This window comes from Stenella coeruleoalba, assembly GCF_951394435.1.
Source record: "Stenella coeruleoalba genome assembly, contig: scaffold_68, whole genome shotgun sequence".
Classification (NCBI taxonomy): Eukaryota; Metazoa; Chordata; class Mammalia; order Artiodactyla; family Delphinidae; genus Stenella; species Stenella coeruleoalba.
In genome coordinates, this window is record NW_027645870.1 from 66,983 (window position 1) to 79,681 (window position 12,699).

General features: G+C 43.9%; 1 long non-coding RNA gene across 1 annotated transcript in view; it reads left to right on the forward strand.

The window, feature by feature from the left end:
- Nucleotides 1-455: 455 nt before the first annotated feature.
- LOC307181502 overlaps nucleotides 456-12,699 on the forward strand; it is an 851,838-nt gene continuing 839,594 nt past the window's right edge. Inside the window, exon 1 of the long non-coding RNA XR_013826928.1 lies at nucleotides 456-546. This is a non-coding gene — a long non-coding RNA (uncharacterized lncRNA). The remainder of the gene's footprint in view (nucleotides 547-12,699) is intronic.

The following is a 12,699-nucleotide window of genomic DNA, read 5'->3' on the forward strand; positions in this document are numbered from 1 at the left end:
AAACCTGGGTAGTTGAAACCCTTGGAATGGGTACCATGCAATATGACTTCAAAGGGTCTTCATTTGCTCACCGAACCTCTCCAATCCTATCACTGCTGCGTTTATGCCCCTGTACACATGCTTGATTCTCTTTCGGAGACATAGCAATCCATAGGTTTGAAGATACTTACTAGTCAGGTACATTCTTAGGCGTTTAATATGCGGTGTTGAGTCCATTTCGTTGAGCAAGGAGTAGCTCTTGTCTATTCCATATTTGGCTTAAGGAACTTTATCTGTGCTCATTTCAATCTCTGGTTTTATGCAGCACCCCACCTCACCTTTACCCTTAAGCAAGCATAAGTTGGTTTTCTAAATTTGAGACCCTGTTCTGTTCTGTAATTCAGTTCCTGTGTAGCCAAGTTTACATTCCGTGTATTACTGATATCTTATGATGTTTCTTTTTCTGTGTGACTTACTTCACTTAGAATCATCATACCTGAATCCACTCATTGTGCTGCTAAGGGCCTGATGACACAGATTTCATTGCTGAGTGATATTGCTTTGTAAGTAAATACCACAACTTCTTTATCCATTTTTCACTTTCTGCGATGTTGAACTTGTACTGTAAACGAGGTTCTTGTAAACGGAGCCGTTCCAAACTTTGGGGTGGCTGTGTCTTTTTGATTTTAATTTCCCTAAGCTATAGGACCATAAGTGGAAGTGCCCTAGGTTCTGTTGCTTTGTTTTTTAGATGTTTCAGGAAACACCATACACTTCTCCCGAGTGGTTGTTGGCATTTTACATCCCGCCCATCAGCATAACAAGGCTCCCAGTTCTCCATGGCCTGTCCTGCCTTTCTGGATTTTACACTTTTTTCAGATGGCCCTTTTGACCGGGGGGAAGTGAGACTTCATTGTAGTGCAGATTTCCTTTGCAAGCTTGCTTGGTTGGCCAAAAAGGGCGTATGCGTTTTTTCCTGAATATATTCAGGAAAAAACGCATACGCCCTTTTTGGCCAAGTGCATCATTGTGGACGTTCTGCCTCTTTTCCTATGCTTTCAATGCAATTCCAGTCTACCTCCTGAAATCGGTTTCCTGCAATTCTGCCCCGCTTTCAAGTCCTCTTGGCAGCCTTACTTCAGTCTATTTTTGGACGATAGCTGTCATTTATAACTCTGCAGGTTTGTGCATTACAGTGCCCCTGAGCTCCTTTCTTCAACTTCCTTTCTTGTGACCTGGCCGCAACACCACAGGATGGCTTCAGGCCCTAATCTGGTTCCGGCACGGCACGCTGAGCCTTTGGTTATTTCCTTTTCCTGGTGGGAAATGAGAGTTAAATTTGCCCGTCCAGACACCTCCAGCTAGCCTCTCATTGGTTCTCACTATTCCTGTTCATCTTCCGCAGAAATTGCAAACGGGGCCAAACAGGAGGTTAAAGGCGCTGACTCTCCAAGTGGGGAGAGTGTTAGTAAAGCGTCTGGAATGTTGCACCCGAGTACCAGGGGAGGAAAACTGAGACATATTTGAACACGTCTCCCGTTCACATGGTTGATCATACTTGGGTTCCACATGCATGATTTAGCTGAAGGAAGAATACCTTAAACCTGGGTAGTTGAAACCCGTGTAATGGGTACCATGCAATATGACTTCAAAGGGTCTTCATTTGCTCACCGAACCTCTCCAATCCTATCACTGCTGCGTTTATGCCCCTGTACACATGCTTGATTCTCTTTCGGAGACATAGCAATCCATAGGTTTTTAAGATACTTACTAGTCAGGTACATTCTTAGGCGTTTAATATGCGGTGTTGAGTCCATTTCGTAGAGCAAGGAGTAGCTCTTGTCTATTCCATATTTGACTTAAGGAACTTTATCTGTGCTCATTTCAATCTCTGGTTTTATGCAGCACCCCAACTCACCTTTCCCCTTAAGCAAGCATAAGTTGGTTTTCTAAATTTGAGTCCCTGTTCTGTTCTGTAATTCAGGTCCTGTGTAGCCAAGTTTACATTCCGTGTATTACTGATATCTTATGATGTTTCTTTTTCTGTGTGACTTACTTCAGTTAGAATCATCATACCTGAATCCACTCATTGTGCTGCTACGGGCCTGATGACACAGATTTCATTGCTGAGTGATACTGCATTGTACGTAAGTACCACAAGTTCTTTATCCATTTTTCACTTTCTGCGATGTTGAACCTGTACTGTAAACGAGGTTCTTGTAAACAGAGGCGTCCCAAACTTTGGGGTGGCTGTGTCTTATTGATTTTAATTTCCCTAAGCTATAGGACCATAAGTGGAAGTGCCCTAGGTTCTGTTGCTTTGTTTTTTAGATGTTTCAGGAAACACCATACACTTCTCCCGAGTGGTTGTTGGCAATTTACATCCCGCCCATCAGCATAAGAAGGCTCCCAGTTCTCCATGGCCTGTCCTGCCTTTCTGGATTTTACACTTTTTTCAGATGGCCCTTTTGACCGGGGGGAAGTGAGACTTCATTGTAGTGCAGATTTCCTTTGCAAGCTTGCTTGGTTGGCCAAAAAGTGCGTATGCGTTTTTTCCTGAATATATTCAGGAAAAAACGCATACGCCCTTTTTGGCCAAGTGCATCATTGTGGACGTTCTGCCTCTTTTCCTATGCTTTCAATGCAATTCCAGTCTACCTCCTGAAATCGGTTTCCTGCAATTCTGCCCCGCTTTCAAATCCTCTTGGCAGCCTTACTTCAGTCTATTTTTGGACGATAGCTGTCATTTATAACTCTGCAGGTTTGTGAATTACAGTGCCCCTGAGCTCCTTTGTTCAACTCGCTTTCTTGTGACCTGGCCGCAACACCGCAGGATGGCTTCAGGCCCTAATCTGGTTCCGGTCGGCACACTGAGCCTTTGGTTATTTCCTCTTCCTGGTGGGAAATGAGAGTTAAATTTGCCCGTCCAGACACCTCCAGCTAGCCTCTCATTGGTTCTCGCTATTCCTGTTCATCTTCCGCAGAAATTGCAAACTGGGCCAAACAGGAGGTTAAAGGCGCTGACTCTCCAAGTGGGGAGAGTGTTAGTAAAGCGTCTGGAATGTTGCACCCGAGTACCAGGGGAGGAAAACTGAGACATATTTGAACACGTCTCCCGTTCACATGGTTGATCATACTTGGGTTCCACATGCATGTTTTAGCTGAAGGAAGAATACCTTAAACCTGGAGAGTTGAAACCCGTGGAATGGGTACCATGCAATATGACTTCAAAGGGTCTTCATTTGCTCACCGAACCTCTCCAATCCTATCACTGCTGCGTTTATGCCCCTGTACACATGCTTGATTCTCTTTCGGAGACATAGCAATCCATAGGTTTTTAAGATACTTACTAGTCAGGTACATTCTTAGGCGTTTAATATGCGGTGTTGAGTCCATTTCGTTGAGCAAGGAGTAGCTCTTGTCTATTCCATATTTGACTTAAGGAATTTTATCTGTGCTCATTTCAATCTCTGGTTTTATGCAGCACCCCAACTCACCTTTACCCTTAAGCAAGCATAAGTTGGTTTTCTAAATTTGAGACCCTGTTCTGTTCTGTAATTCAGTTCCTGTGTAGCCAAGTTTACATTCCGTGTATTACTGATATCTTATGATGTTTCTTTTTCTGTGTGACTTACTTCAGTTAGAATCATCATACCTGAATCCACTCATTGTGCTGCTAAGGGCCTGATGACACAGATTTCATTGCTGAGTGATATTGCTTTGTAAGTAAATACCACAACTTCTTTATCCATTTTTCACTTTCTGCGATGTTGAACTTGTACTGTAAACGAGGTTCTTGTAAACAGAGCCGTTCCAAACTTTGGGGTGGCTGTGTCTTTTTGATTTTAATTTCCCTAAGCTATAGGACCATAAGTGGAAGTGCCCTAGGTTCTGTTGCTTTGTTTTTTAGATGTTTCAGGAAACACCATACACTTCTCCCGAGTGGTTGTTGGCAATTTACATCCCGCCCATCAGCATAACAAGGCTCCCAGTTCTCCATGGCCTGTCCTGCCTTTCTGGATTTTACAGTTTTTTCAGATGGCCCTTTTGACCGGGGGGAAGTGAGACTTCATTGTAGTGCAGATTTCCTTTGCAAGCTTGCTTGGTTGGCCAAAAAGGGCGTATGCGTTTTTTCCTGAATATATTCAGGAAAAAACGCATACGCCCTTTTTGGCCAGGTGCATCATTGTGGACGTTCTGCCTCTTTTCCTATGCTTTCAATGCAATTCCAGTCTACCTCCTGAAATCGGTTTCCTGCAATTCTGCCCCGCTTTCAAGTCCTCTTGGCAGCCTTACTTCAGTATATTTTTGGACGATAGCTGTCATTTATAACTCTGCAGGTTTGTGAATTACAGTGCCCCTGAGCTCCTTTGTTCAACTCGCTTTCTTTTGAGCTGGCCGCAACACCGCAGGATGGCTTCAGGCCCTAATCTGGTTCCGGTACGGCACGCTGAGCCTTTGGTTATTTCCTCTTCCTGGTGGGAAATGAGAGTTAAATTTGCCCGTCCAGACACCTCCAGCTAGCCTCTCATTGGTTCTCGCTATTCCTGTTCATCTTCCGCAGAAATTGCAAACTGGGCCAAACAGGAGGTTAAAGGCGCTGACTCTCCAAGTGGGGAGAGTGTTAGTAAAGCGTCTGGAATGTTGCACCCGAGTACTAGGGGAGGAAAACTGAGACATATTTGAACACGTCTCCCGTTCACATGGTTGATCATACTTGGGTTCCACATGCATGTTTTAGCTGAAGGAAGAATACCTAAAACCTGGGTAGTTGAAACCCGTGGAATGGGTACCATGCAATATGACTTCAAAGGGTCTTCATTTGCTCACCGAACCTCTCCAATCCTATCACTGCTGCGTTTATGCCCCTGTACACATGCTTGATTCTCTTTTGGAGACATAGCAATCCATAGGTTTTAAGATACTTACTAGTCAGGTACATTCTTAGGCGTTTAATATGCGGTGTTGAGTCCATTTCGTTGAGCAAGGAGTAGCTCTTGTCTATTCCATATTTGGCTTAAGGAACTTTATCTGTGCTCATTTCAATCTCTGGTTTTATGCAGCAACCCAACTCACCTTTACCCTTAAGCAAGCATAAGTTGGTTTTCTAAATTTGAGACCCTGTTCTGTTTAGGAATTCAGTTCCTGTGTAGCCAAGTTTACATTCCGTGTATTACTGATATCTTATGATGTTTCTTTTTCTGTGTGACTTATTTCAGTTAGAATCATCGTACCTGAATCTACTCATTATGCTGCTACGGGCCTGATGACATAGATTTCATTGCTGAGTGATACTGCATTGTACGTAAGTACCACAAGTTCTTTATCCATTTTTCACTTTCTGCGATGTTGAACTTGTACTGTAAACGAGGTTCTTGTAAACAGAGCCGTTCCAAACTTTGGGGTGGCTGTGTCTTTTTGATTTTAATTTCCCTAAGCTATAGTACCATAAGTGGAAGTGCCCTAGTTCTGTTGCTTTGTTTTTTAGATGTTTCAGGAAACACCATACACTTCTCCCGAGTGGTTGTTGGCAATTTACATCCCGCCCATCAGCATAACAAGGCTCCCAGTTCTCCATGGCCTGTCCTGCCTTTCTGGATTTTACACTTTTTTCAGATGGCCCTTTTGACCGGGGGGAAGTGAGACTTCATTGTAGTGCAGATTTCCTTTGCAAGCTTGCTTGGTTGGCCAAAAAGGGCGTATGCGTTTTTTCCTGAATATATTCAGGAAAAAACGCATACGCCCTTTTTGGCCAAGTGCATCATTGTGGACGTTCTGCCTCTTTTCCTATGCTTTCAATGCAATTCCAGTCTACCTCCTGAAATCGGTTTCCTGCAATTCTGCCCCGCTTTCAAGTCCTCTTGGCAGCCTTACTTCAGTCTATTTTTGGACGATAGCTGTCATTTATAACTCTGCAGGTTTGTGAATTACAGTGCCCCTGAGCTCCTTTCTTCAACTCGCTTTCTTGTGACCTGGCCGCAACACCGCAGGATGGCTTCAGGCCCTAATCTGGTTCCGGCACGGCACGCTGAGCCTTTGGTTATTTCCTCTTCCTGTTGGGAAATGAGAGTTAAATTTGCCCGTCCAGACACCTCCAGCTAGCCTCTCATTGGTTCTCGCTATTCCTGTTCATCTTCCGCAGAAATTGCAAACTGGGCCAAACAGGAGGTTAAAGGCACTGACTCTCCAAGTGGGGAGAGTGTTAGTAAAGCGTCTGGAATGTTGCACCCGAGTACCAGGGGAGGAAAACTGAGACATATTTGAACACGTCTCCCGTTCACATGGTTGATCATACTTGGGTTCCACATGCATGTTTTAGCTGAAGGAAGAATACCTTAAACCTGGAGAGTTGAAACCCGTGGAATGGGTACCATGCAATATGACTTCAAAGGGTCTTCATTTGCTCACCGAACCTCTCCAATCCTATCACTGCTGCGTTTATGCCCCTGTACACATGCTTGATTCTCTTTCGGAGACATAGCAATCCATAGGTTTTTAAGATACTTACTAGTCAGGTACATTCTTAGGCGTTTAATATGCGGTGTTGAGTCCATTTCGTTGAGCAAGGAGTAGCTCTTGTCTATTCCATATTTGACTTAAGGAATTTTATCTGTGCTCATTTCAATCTCTGGTTTTATGCAGCACCCCAACTCAACTTTACCCTTAAGCAAGCATAAGTTGGTTTTCTAAATTTGAGACCCTGTTCTGTTCTGTAATTCAGTTCCTGTGTAGCCAAGTTTACATTCCGTGTATTACTGATATCTTATGATGTTTCTTTTTCTGTGTGACTTACTTCAGTTAGAATCATCATACCTGAATCCACTCATTGTGCTGCTAAGGGCCTGATGACACAGATTTCATTGCTGAGTGATATTGCTTTGTAAGTAAATACCACAACTTCTTTATCCATTTTTCACTTTCTGCGATGTTGAACTTGTACTGTAAACGAGGTTCTTGTAAACAGAGCCGTTCCAAACTTTGGGGTGGCTGTGTCTTTTTGATTTTAATTTCCCTAAGCTATAGGACCATAAGTGGAAGTGCCCTAGGTTCTGTTGCTTTGTTTTTTAGATGTTTCAGGAAACACCATACACTTCTCCCGAGTGGTTGTTGGCAATTTACATCCCGCCCATCAGCATAACAAGGCTCCCAGTTCTCCATGGCCTGTCCTGCCTTTCTGGATTTTACAGTTTTTTCAGATGGCCCTTTTGACCGGGGGGAAGTGAGACTTCATTGTAGTGCAGATTTCCTTTGCAAGCTTGCTTGGTTGGCCAAAAAGGGCGTATGCGTTTTTTCCTGAATATATTCAGGAAAAAACGCATACGCCCTTTTTGGCCAAGTGCATCATTGTGGACGTTCTGCCTCTTTTCCTATGCTTTCAATGCAATTCCAGTCTACCTCCTGAAATCGGTTTCCTGCAATTCTGCCCCGCTTTCAAGTCCTCTTGGCAGCCTTACTTCAGTCTATTTTTGGACGATAGCTGTCATTTATAACTCTGCAGGTTTGTGAATTACAGTGCCCCTGAGCTCCTTTGTTCAACTCGCTTTCTTTTGAGCTGGCCGCAACACCGCAGGATGGCTTCAGGCCCTAATCTGGTTCCGGTACGGCACGCTGAGCCTTTGGTTATTTCCTCTTCCTGGTGGGAAATGAGAGTTAAATTTGCCCGTCCAGACACCTCCAGCTAGCCTCTCATTGGTTCTCGCTATTCCTGTTCATCTTCCGCAGAAATTGCAAACTGGGCCAAACAGGAGGTTAAAGGAGCTGACTCTCCAAGTGGGGAGAGTGTTAGTAAAGCGTCTGGAATGTTGCACCCGAGTACTAGGGGAGGAAAACTGAGACATATTTGAACACGTCTCCCGTTCACATGGTTGATCATACTTGGGTTCCACATGCATGTTTTAGCTGAAGGAAGAATACCTAAAACCTGGGTAGTTGAAACCCGTGGAATGGGTACCATGCAAAATGACTTCAAAGGGTCTTCATTTGCTCACCGAACCTCTCCAATCCTATCACTGCTGCGTTTATGCCCCTGTACACATGCTTGATTCTCTTTTGGAGACATAGCAATCCATAGGTTTTAAGATACTTACTAGTCAGGTACATTCTTAGGCGTTTAATATGCGGTGTTGAGTCCATTTCGTTGAGCAAGGAGTAGCTCTTGTCTATTCCATATTTGGCTTAAGGAACTTTATCTGTGCTCATTTCAATCTCTGGTTTTATGCAGCACTGCAACTCACCTTTACCCTTAAGCAAGCATAAGTTGGTTTTCTAAATTTGAGACCCTGTTCTGTTTAGGAATTCAGTTCCTGTGTAGCCAAGTTTACATTCCGTGTATTACTGATATCTTATGATGTTTCTTTTTCTGTGTGACTTATTTCAGTTAGAATCATCGTACCTGAATCTACTCATTATGCTGCTACGGGCCTGATGACATAGATTTCATTGCTGAGTGATACTGCATTGTACGTAAGTACCACAAGTTCTTTATCCATTTTTCACTTTCTGCGATGTTGAACTTGTACTGTAAACGAGGTTCTTGTAAACAGAGCCGTTCCAAACTTTGGGGTGGCTGTGTCTTTTTGATTTTAATTTCCCTAAGCTATAGTACCATAAGTGGAAGTGCCCTAGGCTCTGTTGCTTTGTTTTTTAGATGTTTCAGGAAACACCATACACTTCTCCCGAGTGGTTGTTGGCAATTTACATCCCGCCCATCAGCATAACAAGGCTCCCAGTTCTCCATGGCCTGTCCTGCCTTTCTGGATTTTACACTTTTTTCAGATGGCCCTTTTGACCGGGGGGAAGTGAGACTTCATTGTAGTGCAGATTTCCTTTGCAAGCTTGCTTGGTTGGCCAAAAAGGGCGTATGCGTTTTTTCCTGAATATATTCAGGAAAAAACGCATACGCCCTTTTTGGCCAAGTGCATCATTGTGGACGTTCTGCCTCTTTTCCTATGCTTTCAATGCAATTCCAGTCTACCTCCTGAAATCGGTTTCCTGCAATTCTGCCCCGCTTTCAAGTCCTCTTGGCAGCCTTACTTCAGTCTATTTTTGGACGATAGCTGTCATTTATAACTCTGCAGGTTTGTGAATTACAGTGCCCCTGAGCTCCTTTCTTCAACTCGCTTTCTTGTGACCTGGCCGCAACACTGCAGATTGGCTTCAGGACCTAATCTGGTTCCGGCACGGCACGCTGAGCCTTTGGTTAATTCCTCTTCCTGGTGGGAAATGAGAGTTAAATTTGCCCGTCCAGACACCTCCAGCTAGCCTCTCATTGGTTCTCGCTATTCCTGTTCATCTTCCGCAGAAATTGCAAACTGGGCCAAACAGGAGGTTAAAGGGACTGACTCTCCAAGTCGGGAGAGTGTTAGTAAAGCGTCTGGAATGTTGCACCCAAGTACCAGGGTACGAAAACTGAGACATATTTGAACACGTCTCCCGATCACATGGTTGATCATACTCTAGGTTCCACATGCATGTTTTAGCTGAAGGAAGAATACCTTAAACCTGGGTAGTTGAAACCCGTGGAATGGGTACCATGCAATATGACTTCAAAGGGTCTTCATTTGCTCACCGAACCTCTCCAATCCTATCACTGCTGCGTTTATGCCCCTGTACACATGCTTGATTCTCTTTTGGAGACATAGCAATCCATAGGTTTTAAGATACTTACTAGTCAGGAACATTCTTAGGCGTTTAATATGGGGTGTTGTGTCCATTTCGTTGAGCAAGGAGTAGCTCTTGTCTATTCCATATTTGGCTTAAGGAACTTTATCTGTGCTCATTTCAATCTCTGGTTTTATGCAGCACCCCAACTCACCTTTACCCTTAAGCAAGCATAAGTTGGTTTTCTAAATTTGAGACCCTGTTCTGTTCTGTAATTCAGTTCCTGTGTAGGCAAGTTTACATTCCGTGTATTAGTGATATCTTATGATGTTTCTTTTTCTGTGTGACTTATTTCAGTTAGAATCATCATACCTGAATCCACTCATTGCGATGCTAAGGGCCTGATGACATAGATTTCATTGCTGAGTGATATTGCTTTGTAAGTGAATACCACAACTTCTTTATCCATTTTTCACTTTCTGCGATGTTGAACTTGTACTGTAAACGAGGTTCTTGTAAACAGAGCCGTTCCAAACTTTGGGGTGGCTGTGTCTTTTTGATTTTAATTTCCCTAAGCTATACGACCATAAGTGGAAGTGCCCTAGGCTCTGTTGCTTTGTTTTTTAGATGTTTCAGGAAACACCATACACTTCTCCCAAGTGTCTGTTGGCAATTTACATCCCGCCCATCAGCATAACAAGGCTCCCAGTTCTCAATGGCCTGTTGCCTTTCTGGATTTTACACTTTTTTCAGATGGCCCTTTTGACCGGGGGGAAGTGAGACTTCATTGTAGTGCAGATTTCCTTTGCAAGCTTGCTTGGTTGGCCAAAAAGGGCGTATGCGTTTTTCCCTGAATATATTCAGGAAAAAACGCATACGCCCTTTTTGGCCAAGTGCATCATTGTGGACGTTCTGCCTCTTTTCCTATGCTTTCAATGCAATTCCAGTCTACCTCCTGAAATCGGTTTCCTGCAATTCTGCCCCGCTTTCAAGTCCTCTTGGCAGCCTTACTTCAGTCTATTTTTGGACGATAGCTGTCATTTATAACTCTGCAGGTTTGTGAATTACAGTGCCCCTGAGCTCCTTTCTTCAACTCGCTCTCTTGTGACCTGGCCGCAACACCGCAGGATGGCTTCAGGCCCTAATCTGGTTCCGGCACGGCACGCTGAGCCTTTGGTTATTTCCTCTTCCTGGTGGGAAATGAGAGTTAAATTTGCCCGTCCAGACACCTCCAGCTAGCCTCTCATTGGTTCTCGCTATTCCTGTTCATCTTCCGCAGAAATTGCAAACTGGGCCAAACAGGAGGTTAAAGGCACTGACTCTCCAAGTGGGGAGAGTGTTAGTAAAGCGTCTGGAATGTTGCACCCGAGTACCAGGGGAGGAAAACTGAGACATATTTGAACACGTCTCCCGTTCACATGGTTGATCATACTTGGGTTCCACATGCATGTTTTAGCTGAAGGAAGAATACCTTAAACCTGGAGAGTTAAGACCCGTGTAATGGGTACCATGCAATATGACTTCAAAGGGTCTTCATTTGCTCACCGAACCTCTCCAATCCTATCACTGTTGCGTTTATGCCCCTGTACACATGCTTGATTCTCTTTCGGAGACATAGCAATCCATAGGTTTTTAAGATACTTACTAGTCAGGTACATTCTTAGGCGTTTAATATGCGGTGTTGAGTCCATTTCGTTGAGCAAGGAGTAGCTCTTGTCTATTCCATATTTGACTTAAGGAACTTTATCTGTGCTCATTTCAATCTCTGGTTTTATGCAGCAACCCAACTCACCTTTACCCTTAAGCAAGCATAAGTTGGTTTTCTAAATTTGAGTCCCTATTCTGTTCTGTAATTCAGTTCCTGTGTAGCCAAGTTTACATTCCGTGTATTACTGATATCTTATGATGTTTCTTTTTCTGTGTGACTTACTTCAGTTAGAATCATCATACCTGAATCCACTCATTGTGCTGCTACGGGCCTGATGACACAGATTTCATTGCTGAGTGATATTGCTTTGTAAGTAAATACCACAACTTCTTTATCCATTTTTCACTTTCTGCAATGTTGAACTTGTACTGTAAACGAGGTTCTTGTAAACAGAGCCGTTCCAAACTTTGGGGTGGCTGTGTCTTTTTGATTTTAATTTCCCTAAGCTATAGGACCATAAGTGGCAGTGCCCTAGGCTCTGTTGCTTTGTTTTTTAGATGTTTCAGGAAACACCATACACTTCTCCCGAGTGGTTCTTGGCAATTTACATCCCGCCCATCAGCATAACAAGGCTCCCAGTTCTCCATGGCCTGTCCTGCCTTTCTGGATTTTACACTTTTTTCAGATGGCCCTTTTGACCGGGGGGAAGTGAGACTTCATTGTAGTGCAGATTTCCTTTGCAAGCTTGCTTGGTTGGACAAAAAGGGCGTATGCGTTTTTTCCTGAATATATTCAGGAAAAAACGCATACGCCCTTTTTGGCCAAGTGCATCATTGTGGACGTTCTGCCTCTTTTCCTATGCTTTCAATGCAATTCCAGTCTACCTCCTGAAATCAGTTTCCTGCAATTCTGCCCCGCTTTCAAGTCCTCTTGGCAGCCTTACTTCAGTCTATTTTTGGACGATAGCTGTCATTTATAACTCTGCAGGTTTGTGAATTACAGTGCCCCTGAGCTCCTTTCTTCAACTCGCTTTCTTGTGACCTGGCCGCAACACCGCAGGATGGCTTCAGGCCCTAATCTGGTTCCGGCACGGCACGCTGAGCCTTTGGTTATTTCCTCTTCCTGGTGGGAAATGAGAGTTAAATTTGCCCGTCCAGACACCTCCAGCTAGCCTCTCATTGGTTCTCGCTATTCCTGTTCATCTTCCGCAGAAATTGCAAACTGGGTCAAACAGGAGGTTAAAGGCGCTGACTCTCCAAGTGGGGAGAGTGTTAGTAAAGCGTCTGGAATGTTGCACCCGAGTACCAGGGTACGAAAACTGAGACATATTTGAACACGTCTCCCGTTCACGTGGTTGATCATACTTGGGTTCCACATGCATGTTTTAGCTGAAGGAAGAATACCTTAAACCTGGAGAGTTAAGACCCGTGTAATGGGTACCATGCAATATGACTTCAAAGGGTCTTCATTTG